Source organism: Ursus maritimus, unplaced genomic scaffold (genome assembly GCF_017311325.1).
Source record: "Ursus maritimus isolate PB19 unplaced genomic scaffold, ASM1731132v1 scaffold_36, whole genome shotgun sequence".
Classification (NCBI taxonomy): domain Eukaryota; kingdom Metazoa; phylum Chordata; class Mammalia; order Carnivora; family Ursidae; genus Ursus; species Ursus maritimus.
The window spans coordinates 10708442-10725653 of record NW_024426230.1 but is presented as its reverse complement, the minus strand read 5'-3'; the positions used below and the strand labels follow the sequence as shown (position 1 = coordinate 10725653).

The window sequence follows — 17212 nt, the reverse complement described above, 5'->3', positions numbered from 1 at the left end:
GACTTGCTCAATGTCCCTGAACTAGTAAGTTCAGGTCCTGAATTTATATCTTTTGATTTCACTTTCAGTCCCCCTGTCTTTCCATGAGTTGATGCAATGCCAAGCGGAGACATTAATGTCAAGAAAGAAACTTAATGCTATGGTTCTTCTCAAGAGGAATATTTCTTCAGGTTTGGGGAGGTTTGTATTTCTATGTGATTAACAACGAAACTGTTTTCCTTACCGAAGGAAGAGCGCTTCTATCCTCTCTTATAAACCAACCTACCCACCAGCACAGAATGTTCTACCATTGCTAGGAAGGTAGCCACAGTGAACATGAAGAGTGGTTTCTTCCATTTTTTTCCAGCCTGAGACCTTCTCAGGCTCTCAGGTCTATGTTCAGACTCTCAGGTCTATGTTCAGACTATTCTCCTCTCCTGAAAAGACCTATCCCATCATCCGAATGCACCAGACCTTAATATTCTTTCCTTTTAAAAAAGTGTTTTCTTCTGGGGTGCTTGGCTAGCCTCAGTTGGTAGAGCGTGTGACTCTTGATCTCGGGTTTGTGAGTTTGAGCCCTGTGTGTGGTGTAGAGTTTACGTAAACTTAAAAAAAAAAATTTGTCTTAAGTGTTTTCTTCAGGGGCCCCTGGGTGGCTCAGTCGCTTAAGCGCTGATTCTTGATTTCCGCTCAGGTCATGATCTCGGGGTTGTGGGATCCAGCCCGGCATCAGGCTCCCTGCTCAGCGGAGACTTTGCTTGAGATTCTTTCCCTCTGCCCCTCCCCCTACTTGTGCTTCCTCTCTTTCTCTCTCTCAAAAGAAATAAATAAATCTTCAAAAAATAAAGAGAGGGGAAAAAAAGTTTTCTTCAAAAGAATAAAACTGGACCACTTGCTTACACAATACACAAAAGTAAACTCAAAATGGATTAAAGACCTAAATGTGAGACCTGAAACCATAAAATTCCTAGAAGAAAACATAGACAGTAATTTCTTTAATGTCGGCTGTAGAGACATTTTTTTAGATGTGTCCCTTAAAAGAAAAAAAATAACAAAAAAATTAAAGAGTGTTTTCTGGGGGGAAACTACATGTTTATAATAGAAAATCTGGAAAATATATAGGCCCAAAACCAAAACAGTAACAATAAAAAAACCTCCCCATGAAACAAAACTACTCAACTCTACACACTTTGGTTATTTTATTTTTTATATATATGTGTGAATATATACATCTTTTCTTTTTTAGAAATTGAGATTAGATGATATAGTTTGATGTCCTTTTATTATATGACTTAATTTTGTGAGCATCTTCTCATGACATGAATTTTTTTGGTACTTGAATTCTTCATTCAATTCAATAACCATTTGTTGTGCACCTGTTTTGGGCTCACCACTGTGGACCAGAAATCTTCCCTGTCCTTAAGGAGCCCCATTCTCCTCCAGTTTGAGTCTATATTGGGAGGAGGAAAGGGAAGAAGCCAGGAATCAAAGAATGAAGAGAGCAACCCTGAGCCCATGACTTTGAACTGATAATTGTCTCTTTCTGTATTAAAGATGTCAGGGACTTCAAAACGCTTCCTTTTACATTTTTTGAGAGCGGAAGCATATGACTTTGTTTTTGCATGAAACCACATCTAAAGCAACACAGTTTTGCAGATAGCCTACTAAAAAAAAAATTTTTTTTTTTAAAGAATCATTATTGGGGTGCTTGGGTGGCTCAGTAGTTAGGCGTCCCACTCTTGATTTTGTCTCAGGTCATGATTTCAGGATCGGGCTCTGTGCTGAGCTTGAAGTCTGCTTGGGATTCTCTCTCTCCTTCTGCCCCCCTCTCCCCATTTACCAGGGTCTCTCTAAGAATACTAAACAGGATCCAATTCATAAAACACATGGACAGAACTTCCTGTCTCCTTCTCTTGCCAGTCCTCCAGCCTCTGAAAGGTGCTCTGGAACTTCTCACATACCAAACCCACAGCTCTCTGTTTTCTCTTCTCTTCTCCCTGCTCCCCTGCTCCCCTTCCTTTCATCACTTCGCCTCTTTTCTAGGAAGTAAGAATTCTTCCTCTTTAAGAGGAGGGAGGATGGGAAAAGCTGTAGGAATTCAGGATTCTCTTTAAACAGCAGGAGAGAGACACTGTGAGTGCTGACCCCTTGATCCTGATAGCCCTTTCCATTATCTTAGCTCTCTGTCCCTGAAGTGACCAGCACTGGCAGGAGCACCTGGGAGGAGCTGGGGACATTCTTAGATAGACTCAAACCTGAGTAAGCAAGGCAGAGGCAGGGTCAGCAGGGCACATTTCATACACAGGCCATAGCTTGGGTGGGGGTAGAGGGGGCATGTAGAAGGACAAATGCAGTAGTTTCCCCTGAGTTACCTTTGATGCCTTTTCACAGCCCCCTTCACACCCCCAATCCCAGTGGTGGCCACCGAGGGAGGACTGGGGTGATCTTCCTCTGTCAAAGCATGAAACTGTCATCCTGGTAGCAGGTCCCAAGACTATGGACTGCAGGAGATGGGTGTGGGTTAAGACTAAGGTTTAGGCTCTTGTTTCTCCTCTTAGGCCAGTAGCTAGACCATAACAAGCTGCTCTCTTTAGGTCATGGAAGTCAGATTTATGGACGAATTTCAGAGAAACTTAGATTTCTGCAGTCAATGTGACAGAGATTGGCTCATTATTTTGTAAATGGGAGGAGCACTGACTCTGTCAGGACCTTATTTGTTTCTATCTTGCGTGGTTTTCTTGGCCTCTCTTCTGATTTTTCTGGAGAAATCACGGTCTTGCCTTGATTTATCCTGTGTAAGCCATGGTTCGTGGTTGGTGTTGCCCATGCTCTACTGAGGAGGAGCCTGGCCTGCCTTGGCAGTGTGTCCGGCTGGGGAGATGCAGGAAGAGGGCAGTGATGTCAGTCCTAGGGCCTCCTGGTGAGTTGGTGAGTGAGTCAGTGAGGATGAAGACCTCGCTCTGCCCTGCTGTGTAAGGAAAGGTACCTTAAGTCCCCAGCAGCTGTTGGGAGAATAGGGGGTTGATTTCTGGATTTAGATGTAGAACGCTCTTCAGGGTTCTACTTTCCTTGAAAGTCAGGAAAAAAAAAAAAAGCAAATATGAGAAGCAATATAACCAGAAAGCGGGGGATCTTGAGTATTTATTTGCTCATCCCTAAATTCTTTCACCTTTAAGCACTCAGGCTCCATAGTTAAACAGATCAACATTTGAAGCCTGTTCTCTGCCACTAGTGGGCTGTGTGTTCTTGGGCAAATAACTTTACCCCTCAAAGTTCCAGGTTCTTTATATGTCAACTTGGGGAAATAACAGCAATCTCTTCAGAAAACTGTTGTGAGGATTAAGTGAAAAAAAAAAAAAAAAGTACACGTAGAGCATTAGTCCAGCGCCTGCCACAGAGCCTCAGCTGTGGGCTGGTACTATTTTTCTTGAAAACGCCGTCCCAGAACGCCACGAGGACGGTAATAAAGGGAAGTTGACACAGATCCTGCCCCCAGGTAGCTTATGATGGGCAATCATGACACGGGACATGACAGGAGCCAAGAGAGAAGAACAGGGCGAAGGGGGCACGCAGCAAATGGAATCAAAGGTTCGAAAGAAGGATCGATGGAGCTGGTCGTTCACACGCGGTGGGGCTCGAAAGTGAAAGCTGCCTGCAACAGAGAAACCGTGCTTTCTGGCAGCCTGAGCGCCGCGGGCGAAGGCAGGCAGGAGGAGCAGAGGGAGACATTAAAAACAAAAGAGGTGAGCGGGCTTGTCACCAGGCTGACAGGAGGTAAGCCAAGGAGAGGAAAGCGGACCGGGGTAGGTAAGCGAACAACCAATGTGTGGCCGACCCCGGTGAGGGGAGACGCAGCCTGTCACGGAGGCCGGAACTGCGCTGGAGAGTTCAGGTCACAAAAAAGGAAAAAGGGATGCAGTCGTTCACAGATTTTCCGGATACTTTGATTGTGTTCCTCCCCCCCCCCCACACACACACTCAGAAACCCACGCTGGGTTTGTTCTCAGGAAGGGGGCCCGAGCGTGGTCCTCAGCCCCTGCCCCCCCCACCCCCCCCGGGAAACTCGCTCGGGGTCTTGGGGTGGGGGGAACGGTTCCGAAGGGACCAGCTCTCGTTGCTGAATTCTGGGGACTTGGAGCAGATGCTGGCTGTGCGAGCTGTGTCTAGACATGGAAATTGTGCTCCTAATCTCTCAATCTGGCTTTCTTTACATTCTCTGACAATGTGCATCTCTGTAAACATTCTCACCCCAGGAACGGAGCTGGGAACACGTGTGCAATCAGCAGCCGCAGCAGCTATAAAGGGGGTTATGAAATCTGCTCAAAAATAGCCTGCTTGCCCCATAGGCATGCAAAGCAGCCGAGCAGCCAGGGTGAACGTGTCAGGCAGCAGATTTCTCTCTGCATATCGGGCGGCTTCCGGCGACCTGCCACACTGGGGCACAAAGGGCTCACGGCTGCTTGGAACCTTCCAGAGGTGATCCGGGCCTGTGGACAGAGTCCCCCCGCATCCCTGGTGTCCGTTCGTTCCTGCTCCGGTGGAGGCAGTGCCGAGCCTCCCAGGAGATTCCAGGGCTAAGCCCTCCTGTCCTACCTACCCGGAAATTTCTCAGCCCTGGGAACATTCTGGGGGGTTAAAACTTGGAGTTTACATAGTGTTTGTTACCTGAAGCAAGTAGATAGAAAGTCCGGCTCTTGCCCTTAGAATCTACTTAATGCCTCAGCCGGCTAGTCCCACGCTGAGACTTGCGTGACCCGGCTGGTGCGGCCGGCGTCCCCTTTGAGCTCCCGCAGCAACTGCTCGTGTGACCTTTGGCCCGGTTACTTCGGCCCTCTCTTCAGCCTTCTCTGCCGAGTGGGAAGGTGCTCTTCCCTCTGTCTTTCACCCGTAAGGGGGAGAGGAGGCCGGCGGCTGTCCCTCACCCTGTGTCCTTGGGGTTGGAACTCGGGTAACTCAAAGAGTGACTGTAATCTTTGATTACAGTGGCAGAGGTTCCCGGGGATAGTTTTGTCAGGGTTGTCTTTGTGCCTGAAGAGACAGGGCAAGTCATTAATGTGCTGGTGGGAAAGACCACGGGGCTAGAAGTCAGGGGAGCTGGGCCCCGAGCCACCTTGTCAGGTCTGTGTGAGGTACCGAAGCTCTCCTGGCTTCCCGCAGGTGAGCGAGACCGAGACTCGCAGCCCAGAAAAGGACGCTGGCAAGGCTGGGGCTTGGCGGGGGGAACCGAACGGCGGAGGACACGGTGGAGGGTATGGCCATGGCACAAAAAGGCCAGCTTTCTCCTTCGTGGGAGCCCCAAGTTAGCCCTCCTTCCCCTCTCCTGCCTGCCCTCCACACCCACTGCTTCCCTTCCCTTTCAAAGGCAGGTTGGCCCTGGCCCAGACCGGGTTGGTTTTGTCAAACTCATTCCCAGTTTCTGCTGGGAGGAAACACCATGGGGAGCAGCATGAACTTATCTTTGGTTTTGGGGTGGCACCTGAGTTGCTTCTCCAGGTACGCCATGGCTTGGCTTGACCATTCCCTCGTGAAAGTGCTGTACCCCACACCCTTTTATGGGAAGCATCAACCTTCCATCCCGTCCCAGTTGTGGACTGGGTCAGCATGACCGAGGCAAAACATTTGAGGCAGTGGACCCTATTCATAGGGTCAGCCGGGGGACCCCGTTGGTCTTGCCAGATAGTTGAGTCCATACTTGTTTCTGAGGAGTCCCTTTGAACTTGATGACTTCTGTTTGCAATTTGAGGGCAAAGGGAACCCAAGGGCCTTCAGTGATTGAGGCATATCTTAAAATCAGAGCTGTCGCCTCTCCTGAGTCCTACTCTGGGAGTCACAGTTGTTGCCGAGGCTGGGCCCCTGAGCTAGTGCCCACCATACACTGCGTGTTCATTTCTCCCCTCAGCATCCCGGGTGTGCTTTGGGGGCCTGGGATGGGGATGCGCTAATCCCTGACCCCCATCACACTCGTCCTTCAGGGAACCTGAGTGAGAGGCAACCTGCCGTGTGGTTGCTTCCAGTGGGCTTTGATGATAGGAAACGTGACTATTTTTGTAGAGATATCACTGAAGTGGAGTGTCTGAAACTCATGTTTCCTGAAAGCTTGAGGATTTTGACCTCCTCAGATGCGTTCCTCATGTTTCACCAGTCACCTTGGGAGTGAGGAGCCGCCGCCACTAACCTGGCTCTGAAGACCTGCCAGCTGCCCGGGCTGAAAATAGCAGTTCCATTAGCTTTAATCGCAGCACGGGAAAGGACTCACGTACACACGCCGACGTGCAAACGTGGGCTCAGAGGCTGTTCTGGGCATCAGGGCTGGGTTCACAAGTGGCTGTGAGGTGAAGTTGGAAATGAACTCTGGCGGCCAGGAAGGCAGATTAGCTGAGGGCTTCCGTTATGTGGGGCTGTCACTTCCTTCCTGCAAACGGCAGGTGAAAGGAGCCACCCTGGCTTCCGTGGCTAAGTGTCTTTGCACTTGCAGCCTGGGCCTAGCTTTAGTAGGAAGAAGAAACAGCAAATTTATTGCTTCGGTTTTAAGTAAAACCTCTAGTGGGGTGCCTGGGTGGCTCAGTCGGTTAAGCATCTGTCTTTGGCCCGGGTCATGAACTCAGGGTCCTGAGATCAGCCCTGCTCAGCGGGGAGCCTGCTTCTCCCTCTCCCTCTGCCTGCTGCTCCCCCTGCTTGGGCTCTCTCTCTCTCTCTGTGTGTGTCAAATAAATACATAAAAATCTTTTTTTTTTTTAAATTTTATTTTATTTATGTGACAGAGACAGCCAGCGAGAGAGGGAACACAAGCAGGGGGAGTGGGAGAGGGAGAAGCAGGCTCCTAGCGGAGGAGCCTGATGCGGGGCTTGATCCCAGAACGCCGGGATCACGCCCTGAGCCGAAGGCAGACGCGTAACGACTGCGCCACCCAGGCGCCTCAATACATAAAAATCTTAAAAACAAAAACAGAACCCTCTAGCATTCTCCCTTTAGCTCCAAATGCTCACCTTTGAAGTGTTTAAATCATTTCATTAAAATAAAAAGACCCAGAGGCCCCCTGTGAAATAGGCCAGGGGTGCTGGCATGGAGAGCACACGCTCTCCTCTGTGCCCGTGGGTCTGTGTTACCTCTCTTCCCGTTTTCCTCCCGCTTCTCAGCTGTGGTTCCCCAGGGCCCTGTCCCACGCTCAGCCTGGGCACTGACCAGGAGCTCCGAAAACATGGGACAACGCAGCTTCCCCTGCTTAAACCATGCATAGAGGTGTTCCAAACGGTATCTACAGTGTCTCTCTGCCTGTCTCTGTCCCTCCCTTCCTTCCTATTTTCTTTCCTTGAGAAAATCGACTATTGGAAAAGTCATTGCGTCATGTCTAAGAAGATTATCGTTGATCTATTTTCATTGTTCTTACTCCGTCCTTTAGCCAGGAGGCTCGATGGCCCCGTGGAGAGTGCTCAGGGCTTGGAGAGAAACGGGCTTAGCTTTGAAGCTCAGCCATGCTGTTTGCAGCTATAGAATCTTTATAATTTGCCTGAATTCTCTGGCCTTCAGTAAACTGAGAATACTGCCTGCTTTGCAGAGCTTCTGTGAGGTTTCAATGAGGCTGATGCATATGAAACGCCAGGAACATAGCAGCACCCAGTGAATGGTGATTGTATTTTCAGTGGTCACATAGCATTTTTTTTTTTTGAGAATCCTAAAGAAAAGCAAACTCCAAGGAGGTACAGAGAAAGGACTGACCCAGGCATAGCACACACCATCAGCTCATCGAGCCCAGCCACTTTGACCTTGGTCACTAGCAAAAATGTCTGGATAGCAGGACGCATGTGACAGGGAGCTGGCTGCGGCGCCATTCATTCCGTGTGCCAGCTTAAATCTGCTCCCGGACAGAACCAGCACTGAAAGTACTAACTTTGCTGGACTCCAAAGTTAGAGTGGAAGCTGCTGAAACAACTTCTTTAATACAAAAGGTTAGAAATAAAATAAATTTAACAAACTATTCAAAAGACATGGCTAGCTCATTGCCTACTCTGTCTGTAGGGAGTATCGACCATTTTAAATCTTCCATTGAGGGGCACCTGGGTGGCACAGCGGTTAAGCGTCTGCCTTCAGCTCAGGGCGTGATCCCGGCGTTATGGGATCGAGCCCCACATCAGGCTCCTCTGCTATGAGCCTGCTTCTTCCTCTCCCACTCCTCCTGCTTGTGTTTCCTCTCTCGCTGGCTGTCTCTATCTCTGTCAAATAAATAAATAAAATCTTAAAAAAAAAAAAGATTCCATTAAAAAAAAAAAATAAATCTTCCATTGAAGGTACAGAAAGAAGCAGATGGCCTCTTGTGGCATAAGGGATGGAGCCTGATGGGCCTGGAGACCCAAATTTAAGCCTCGGCAGATGACCTTGGGCAAGTCATTTGCTTTCTTTGCACCGTTTCCCACTCTACTTCCCTCCTGACCTCCTGAAGGACGTGCCTGTGCAGACAGTCAGTGCTCACTAAATGCCCGACGTTAGGTTGAGACCAACACACCATGAGCAGAAGTGATGGATGTGGCTTCCACATTGAGGTAAATAAAGGGTCAGTGTCTCTTGTGGGGAATGTACGTTGGTGCGGCTATAATGGAAGACAGTACAGAGGTTCTTCAAAAAATTTAAGATAGAACTACCATTTGATTCAGCAATCTCACTTCTGGGAACATACCTGAAGGACACAAAAATGTACCTCTGTGTTCATTGTAGCATTATTCACAGCAGTCAAGATATGGAAACAACCTAAGTGTCCATCGACAGAAAAATGGGTAAAGGAGATGTGGTACACACACACACACACACACACACACACACACACACCCGCAGGAATATTATTTAGCGGGGAGAAAGAAAGAAATCCTGCCATTTGCAACCACCTGCATGAAACTAGAAGACATGACGCTAAATGAAATAAGCCCAACAGACAAACACAAATACTATATGGTCTCCCCATATGTGGGATTTTTTTTTTTAATTCAAAGTCATGGAGAGTAGAATGGTGGTTACTAAGGGCTGGGGGCTGGGGGAGGTGGGGAGATGCTGGTCTAAGGCCACAAGCCTTCGGTTATAAGACGAATAAGTTCTAGGGACCTGATGTCAGCACAGGAACTGTGGTTAATCTGCACCGTACACTTGAAAGTTGCTGAAAGAGTAGGTCTTAAGCATTCTCGCCACACCACAAAAAAGGTAACTAGGTGAGGTGATTGATGTGTTAATTAACCTGATTATGGTAATCATGTCACAAAATATATGTATATCAAATCATCACATTTTAGGCTTTAAATATATACAATTTTATTTGTCAATTACACTTCAATAAAATTGGAGGAAAAAAAGCCAGTGTCTCACTTCCTTTGCTGTCTTTGTCCTCTGCCTTGTGTCCAGGAAGGCTCAGCTGTAAGATGGGAGTCTGACCTGCGTCAGGCTTCACGTGAATAAGAAACCTTTATTGCGGGTGCCTGGGTGGCTCAGTCGTTAAGCGTCTGCCTTCGGCTCAGGGCGTGATCCCAGCATTCTGGGATCGATCCCCATGTCAGGCTCCTCTGCTGGGAGCCTGCTTCTTCCTCTCCCACTCCCCCTGCTTGTGTTCCCTCTCTCACTGGCTGTCTCTCTCTCTGTTAAATAAATAATTAATAAATAAATAAATAAAATCTTAAAAAAAAAAAAGAAAAGAAACCTTTACTGTGTTAGACCACTGAGATGCGGGGCTTTATTCTGGGATGGCAGCACAACTTAGCCTGTCCTAACTCCTGGCGGATGTACTCTCTGCTTCACCCCCTCCCCACACACCTGCCCCTCCATTCTGTCATCTGTGTCCACTCTCCCTGCTCAGGGAAATGGCCCTTCTCAGAATTTCCCAGTGACCTCATCCCTACACACCTACGTGTTGCTGAGTTGGCTTATGTTCTTTCCCACCTCAGTTTTCACTTCATTATTTTAAGCTTTAAAAAAAAGCTTAAAAAATACATTCGTATTTTAAGGAAATCTACCCTTGTCTTCCTAATTACCTATTTGCTTTCTGTTCTGGTTGCTTTTTCTCTTAACTGTTCTAAAGGCAGCTGTTCCTTTCGCAGATCTGCCTCTGGCCCTTCTCTCCCCTCTGCCCCCTGCCCCCCACACCGCCTCGTTCGCCTCCTCTCCCTCTCGCTGTTTGCAGGAGACTGCATTCCTCACCCTTTATTCCAAACCTCTCAGACCTCTGCCTGGGGCTTCAGCCAACTCCTGGAGGTGAAACTGCCCAGAACTGGACTTGTTTTGATCCTTTCTCCTCTTCTTCCTGCTGCGTCCCTTCTTTCTACCCACTTTCACCCAGGCTTGACCCTTGGGTTTCCTATTTGACCCTTCTCTCTTCGAAATTCCACTGTTCCCTTATCTTATCAGGCATGCGTGTCCTGGGTTCTCTTTCACTTGGTCCCGCCTCTGCATTCTCACAACTATTATGCTACTGGTAAGAATGTAACTGGCATTGAGATTGGACTAGAAAGACACAACTGGACTGTTGACCATGGTTAGTTCTGAGGAAGGAAATCCATGGAAGTGGGTGGGAATGATGGGGGCTTTCATAGTTTAAAATGTATTACTTTTTACTTTTTACGTGTTTTCTATCGCAATGGATTCATGTATGACCTATATAATACAAAAGGAACTTTTATTTTTTTACTTTTTATTTTATTTTTTAAATTAATAATATTTTTATTATATTATGTTAGTCACCATACAGTACATCCCTGGTTTCCGATGTAAAGTTCGGTGATTCATTACTTGCATATAACACCCAGTGCACCATGCAATACGTGCCCTCCTTACTACCCATCAAAAGGAACTTTTAAAAATAGAAATGGGCTCCTTGCAAGGTAGTGAAGCTTTCATAACTCAAAGTGTTTGAACAAAAGTTGGGTGACTTAGCACTAGGGATGTTATAGGAAGGACTCCTGTCAGTTAGGATTGGATTCAGCTGTGAGTGATGGCGACCCAAAATACCACAGGAACAATATGGAAGTTCGTTTCTCTCTGGACTGAAGGAGACCTGAAGGTGATCAGTACGGGCGTTGTGAAAGCATTCCATGATTCTTTTTTTTTTTTTTTTTAAAGATTTTATTTATTTATTCGACAGAGATAGAGACAGCCAGCGAGAGAGGGAACACAAGCAGGGGGAGTGGGAGAGGAAGAAGCAGGCTCATAGCAGAGGAGCCTGATGTGGGGCTCGATCCCATAACGCTGGGATCACGCCCTGAGCCGAAGGCAGACGCTTAACCGCTGTGCCACCCAGGCGCCCCAGCATTCCATGATTCTTAGAGATTTCTTTTATTTTGCCACTGCACCCTAGCCAGCCCTTGGCTTCCACCGCATGATGTAATAAAGCTGTCCAAGTTCCATGACATTTGCATTCCAGTTAACAGGAAGGAACAAATAGAGCATGCCCACTCACTTTTAGAACACTTCCTGGAAGTTGCTTGTTTCAGCTTATACTTTATTGGCCAGAAGCGAGTCACACAGGCGCCCTGAGCTTCAGGGGAGTCTGGGGTACGCCTTACTCCATGTGGCCACACGGCCATCTAAAACTGAGACTTATATTACTAAGGGAAAAGAAGAGAATGTATACTGAGGGATAGTTGGTATTCTCTGATGACATTTTAAGATTACTTATTTATTTATTTGAGAGAGAGCAGATGGAGAGAGAGCGGGTGGTGGGGGAGGGGTAGAGGGAGCAGGAGGAGTGGGCTCCCTGTGCCCTGGGATCCTGGGATCATGACCTGAGTTGAAGGGAGATGCTGAACTGACTGAGCCACCCAGGCACCCCCCTCTCTGCTGACATTATTAACTCAAAGATTTTAAAAATTAATAATAGCTGCTATTTACTGAGCTACCACCATGTACTAAGCACTGGACTAAGTCCTTCATTTGTGTTATTCTGTTCAGTGCCCATATGCCTATGAGTTAGGGTCAGTGCTATTACAATTACATGGAAACTTAGGGAGGCTAAGTCACTTGGTCAGGGTTATACTGCTAGAAAGTGGCAGATCTATGACCTGAACCCAGCTCTGGTTGACTCCAGAGCTCTGAAGCTGTATACTATTTGTGGCCCTACAGGGTGTGCACTGGTCTTCACTGCAAGCAATAGAAGCTGGCCGTGATGGAGGTAAGCAGGAAAGGAGTTTATTAAAATACCAGGTAGTTCACAGGATGATGGCGAGGGTAGAACACCACGCTCAATGCAAAGAAGCAGGAAAAATGTCCTAGTTCCCCTTAGAACTACTGCTTCTGATGACAGAACTGTGGGTGCCTTTGTCCTGGCCCCTCCAGAGAGAAAGCTGCCTGTCCCCTGCTTCCTGTGCTACAAGTTCTCAGTTCCAAGCCCATGGGGCTCATTCTGATCGGTGCTGCCAGATCCCAGGCCTGACAGCTGCAAGGGATGATGGGAAAGCCAGGTTCTAACAGATCCATACCCTGTGATGGGAAGCTGCCTGATTTCCACCCAAACTCATAAGGTGGGAATTCCTCAGACTTGGAAGGGGATTTAAGTGTTGACATAATATCACTTCACCATTCTATTTCCTTATTTCCCTGCTTAGATTCAAAAGTTTGAGCAAGTTGAATTTTAACTGGATTATTTTGAAATGTTTGGTTTTCCCTTTGGCCCTTTCTTATCTCTTTAGAAATTCTGTAGAAAACAGTGGCATAATAATTCCTGGCATCCGTAACAGTGTATCTTATAGGCAGAATCATGGCTCCCCTAAGATGTCCACATCCTTCCCCCACCCCACCCCGGGAACCTGGGACTGTGTTATATTTACACAGCCAAAAGGAGTTGCAGATGTGATTAAATTAAGTATCTCGAAGAGGGAGAGCGTCCTGAATTATGCAGGTGGGACCAGTGTAATTTAGGGGCAACAGGGGCAACAGGGAAGCAGGGCCATGAGAGAGAGACGTGACGACTAAAAGCAAAGGTTGGAGTGAAAGCAGAGATGGATTGCTGGTTGAGTTGCGCGTGTCAAGGTAAGCTGGAAAAGGCCAGGAACCGAATTCTCCTCTAGAAGCTTTAGAAGCAATGCAGACCTTCGGACCCCTTGCTTCTAGCCCAGTGAAACCCATTTGGACTTCTGACCTTCACAGTTGTAAGATGATGTATTTGTATTATACTTAAGTCACTAAGTTGTATTAATTTGTTATGTAACAATACGAAACTAATATAGGGTACAAATGAAATGCCTACAAGGTCCAAATGTGCCACGAATGAGTAAAGTGGCTATGGATAAAACATTTTTATGAAGCATGTAGCCCTTTCAGTCTATCTTTTGTTTTCCTAGTTTTGATAGAGCCATGAATGCAAATATATTTAATTTTCCTCCCATTTTTAAAAAAGCAATCTTTACCCCCAACGTGGGGATCAAACTCATGACCTAGAGATGAAGAGTCACATGTTCTACCAGTTGAGCCAGCCGGGTGCCCCAATTTTCCTCCTAATTTAATCTGTAAGAAAAATAATAGTAGAAATGAGGTGATAAATGGCAACTTACATGCAGCTGTATGGTGGGGAGAGAGTGGAGGGTGGTAGGGAGTATGGTGAACTGGAAAGTGAATCGACTGCTAAGTATGGATAAGCTGGAGCCGATTGTTACCTTGTAGAATTTGGATCTGATGTTTCCAGTGTTTCTAATTTAATTCTAATACATTTTTTGTTGTTGTCTTACAAACGAACAATTGAAACAAAATATATCTTCAGTCGGTGGCTTGCCGTCCTCAGCTGGAGAACAATCTCATTTCTCACCTGTTCTTGTCACCACCTTAGATATGTTTTCCAATCTCTGGGTGATTGTTTTTTGTTTTTTTTTTCCCTCTCTGGTTTTGCAATCTTTCGTGCATGGAGTGGCAGCCACTCTGCTCTTGCTCCACTCCCACCTAGACACACGTGACTGCATCATGAGGATAATTTGAATTTATCTGCTCTCTCTCTCTCTCTCTTTTTAAAGCACTTTCCAAAGCTTGGGCAGGAAGTCTTTGAAAAGTCAGGTTTTCAAAAGAGATACACTACCGAAATCATTCTCCACACTTCTTACACTCTTTCTTTGCCAGGGTTCTATTTAAGATCTCTAAGCACTCAATCACTTAGTAGGCAAATATTCGTTGAGCGTCTAGGAGGACTAAGACTATGTTGGAGTTGGTACAGCCACTCTGGAAAACAGTGTGGAGGTCCCTTAAAAAGTTAAAAATTGAGCTACCCTATGACCCAGCCATTGCACTACTGGATATTTACCCCAAAGATACAGACGTAGTGAAGAGAAGGGCCATATGCACCCCAATGTTCATAGCAGCATTGTCCACAGTAGCTAAATCGTGGAAGGAACCGAGATGCCTTTCAACAGATGACTGGATTAAGAAGTTGTGGTCCATATACACAATGGAATATTACTCAGCTATCAGAAAGAACGAATTCTCAACATTTGCTGCAACACGGATGGCACTGGAGGAGATAATGCTAAGTGAAATAAGTCAAGCAGAGAAAGACAACTATCATATGATTTCTCTCATCTATGGAACATAAGAACTAGGATGATCAGTAGGGGAAGAAAGGGATAAAGAAAGGGGGGGTAATCAGAAGGAGGAATGAAACATGAGAGACTATGGACTCTGAGATACAAACTGAGGGCCTCAGAGGGGAGGGGGGTGGGGGAATGGGATAGACTGGTGATGGGTAGTAAGGAGGGCATGTATTGCATGGTGCACTGAGTGTTATACGCAACTAATGAATCATCGAACTTTACATCGGAAACCAGGGATGTACTGTGTGGTGACTAACATAATATTATAAAAAAACATGAAAAAAAAAAAAAGACTATGTTGGGTGCTGGGAGGCCTCCAAGAGACAGAAGACAGGCTCCTGGTGAATCTCTGCTCATAGTGAGGGGACGGTGTGTGTTAGGGAGTGACTGCCTGACCGAATATTTCTTGAGGAGTTACAATGCAATGGGAATCTCCATGCCAGCAAGATATTTACTCAGAGCAAATCTGGTATTGACATCCCTTCTGCATTCTCTGGTTTGCGTTTTCCCTACAGGATTGGTAAATGCTGTGTGCAGGACTCTGGGGACCCAGAACTTTCTCCAGTTGTGGCAAAATCACCGTGTGCACCTGTGCACTGGTACCATATTGACAGGTGAGCCCAATGTCTCTGTGGTCACAGGGAGTAACCAGGTGCGCACAATGTGTTTCTGGTGCCTTAGCTCCCAGTGACAGTGACAGGATTCCAAGCTGATCAAACTGTGCTGAGTGGAAGAGCATTGGGCAGTGTCTGTGTTTTGAGTTTCAATATTCTGCCCAATTCCCATGATGCCTGGATCCATGCTACATGCATAGGGGACCTGAGGTTAATGTTAGATGAAAATTGTTATTAGAGTGAAAATGTATAGAGTGCTTACTTCGTGTCAGGCACTTTGCCAAGTTCTTTATATTGATTATCTCATTTTATCCTCACAACTACTGACAATAGTTATTAATATGATTCCCCCATTTTACAAACAAGAAAAATGAGGGTCAAGGTCACACTTCTGCTTAGTGACAGAGCCAAAATTTGATCCCAGGAGTCCATTCATCTTATATCTGCCACTTGGGTGAAAATTCTAATTTAACCCTATGACATGAGATTTCAAGGATTCCTACTGTGGTTTTTGAAAACATGCATGCCTTAATTTGTTCAGTCAAGATGTTCCTGAAAAATTAAATAGAAAAATGAATAAAAACATCCTAAGGGCATGGGACACATCTATGTAACATCTACAGTACTTAGCACATGCCTTGCGCATTAAAGACCTGAAACAAACATTTGTCAAATGAATGGATGAATGAATGAAACAATTATGGAAGGGGATTTGAATTTTAAATGTACTAGGACTGGGGTGCCTGGGTGGCTCAGTTGTTAAGCATCTGCCTTCGGCTCAGGGTGTGATCCCAGGGTCCTGGGATTGAGCCCCGCATCGGGCTCCCTGCTCCACTGGGAGCCTGCTTCTTCCTCTCCCACTCCCCCTGCTTGTGTTCCCTCTCTCGCTGGCTGTCTCTCTGTCAAATAAATAAATAAAATCTTTAAAAAAAAATGGAATATACTAAGACAAGTGTTTGAAGGGACCTGCAGGGTTACCAAGCAGAGTATCTAGGTTGATCCAGTTTATTTAAAATTACTTACAAAAGGACGCCTGGGTGGCTCAGCCAGTTAAACAACCGATTCTTGATTTTGGCTCAGTTCATGTTCTCAGGGTCCTGGGGTGGAGCCCTGTAGGGCTCTGAACTCAGCAGGGACCCTGCTGGACATTCTCTCCTTCTGCCCCTCCCCCCACTTGCACACATGTACTCACACTCTCTCAAATAAATAAATAAATAAATCTTTTTAAAAAGTTATTTATAAATGGGCATTAATACATAGAAATATAATTGGAGGGGTGTTTCAAAAATGGACTTTCACTTTCTTCTTATACTTTTGTGTATTGATGAGAATTTAAAGATCGAGGATGCATCTATCTTAGTCTGGGTGCCACTTACAGTAGAGTCTCATGGAGAAGGACTTGGTGTAGTTGACTTGAGACCTGATTCCAGGAACAGGAGCAAAGGAGAGAGGAGATCGGGTGGAGGAAGCCCATGTCAGGGTGCATAAAGGCTGTGGGGTGGGGAATGGGAGCTCCTTGCCACAGGACTTGCCCAAAAGCCAGGAGACCGGATGGAGCAGTCGTCCATTAGCTCCCCGTCCTCGGTGGCACAAACATCACCACCTTTGCAGGCCCTACCCTTGAGGGCCCAGGAAAAAAAAAAGCAGAATGTAATTCAGCAACCCTCTCTCCGTACCGGGGCAGTCCAAACTGAAAATATACAAGGGATAGGACAAGGTTATTTTCTCATCTGTCAAGTGGAGACTTTGGACCTCAGGAATTACAAACTGGTGGCTCACAGGTCAAATCTGTCTGCAAAGTCTGTTTTATTTGCATGGAGAGTTTTTTTAATCCAGATTTCTGGCTTCTCTTGAAAATTTGGAAGGACTGGCACATTGGGCCCACATTGTTTCGTGGTGATTACCTGCTAGGGGGGAGTAGCAGGGGACCCATTAACATCTGTCCCCTCCAGCCTGCTTCACTCATTCATGCTACTGCCTGAGCCCTGTAATCATCTGTAAGGTTCCCCCTAGATCTGATGAGCTGTGAGTCTGTGTGAATAGAATAGCACACTGCTGAAATACATATTTGACTTCCTT

At 46.4% G+C, this 17212-nt stretch overlaps 1 long non-coding RNA gene across 2 annotated transcripts in view; it reads left to right on the top strand.

The window, feature by feature from the left end:
- Positions 1 to 934: 934 nt before the first annotated feature.
- Positions 935 to 17212, top strand: part of LOC121100283 — a 148496-nt gene continuing 132218 nt past the window's right edge. Inside the window, exon 1 of one of the 2 annotated variants that reach the window (XR_005832043.1) lies at positions 935 to 3722. This is a non-coding gene — a long non-coding RNA (uncharacterized LOC121100283). The remainder of the gene's footprint in view (positions 3723 to 17212) is intronic. The other variant, XR_005832044.1, reaches the window with a different exon arrangement.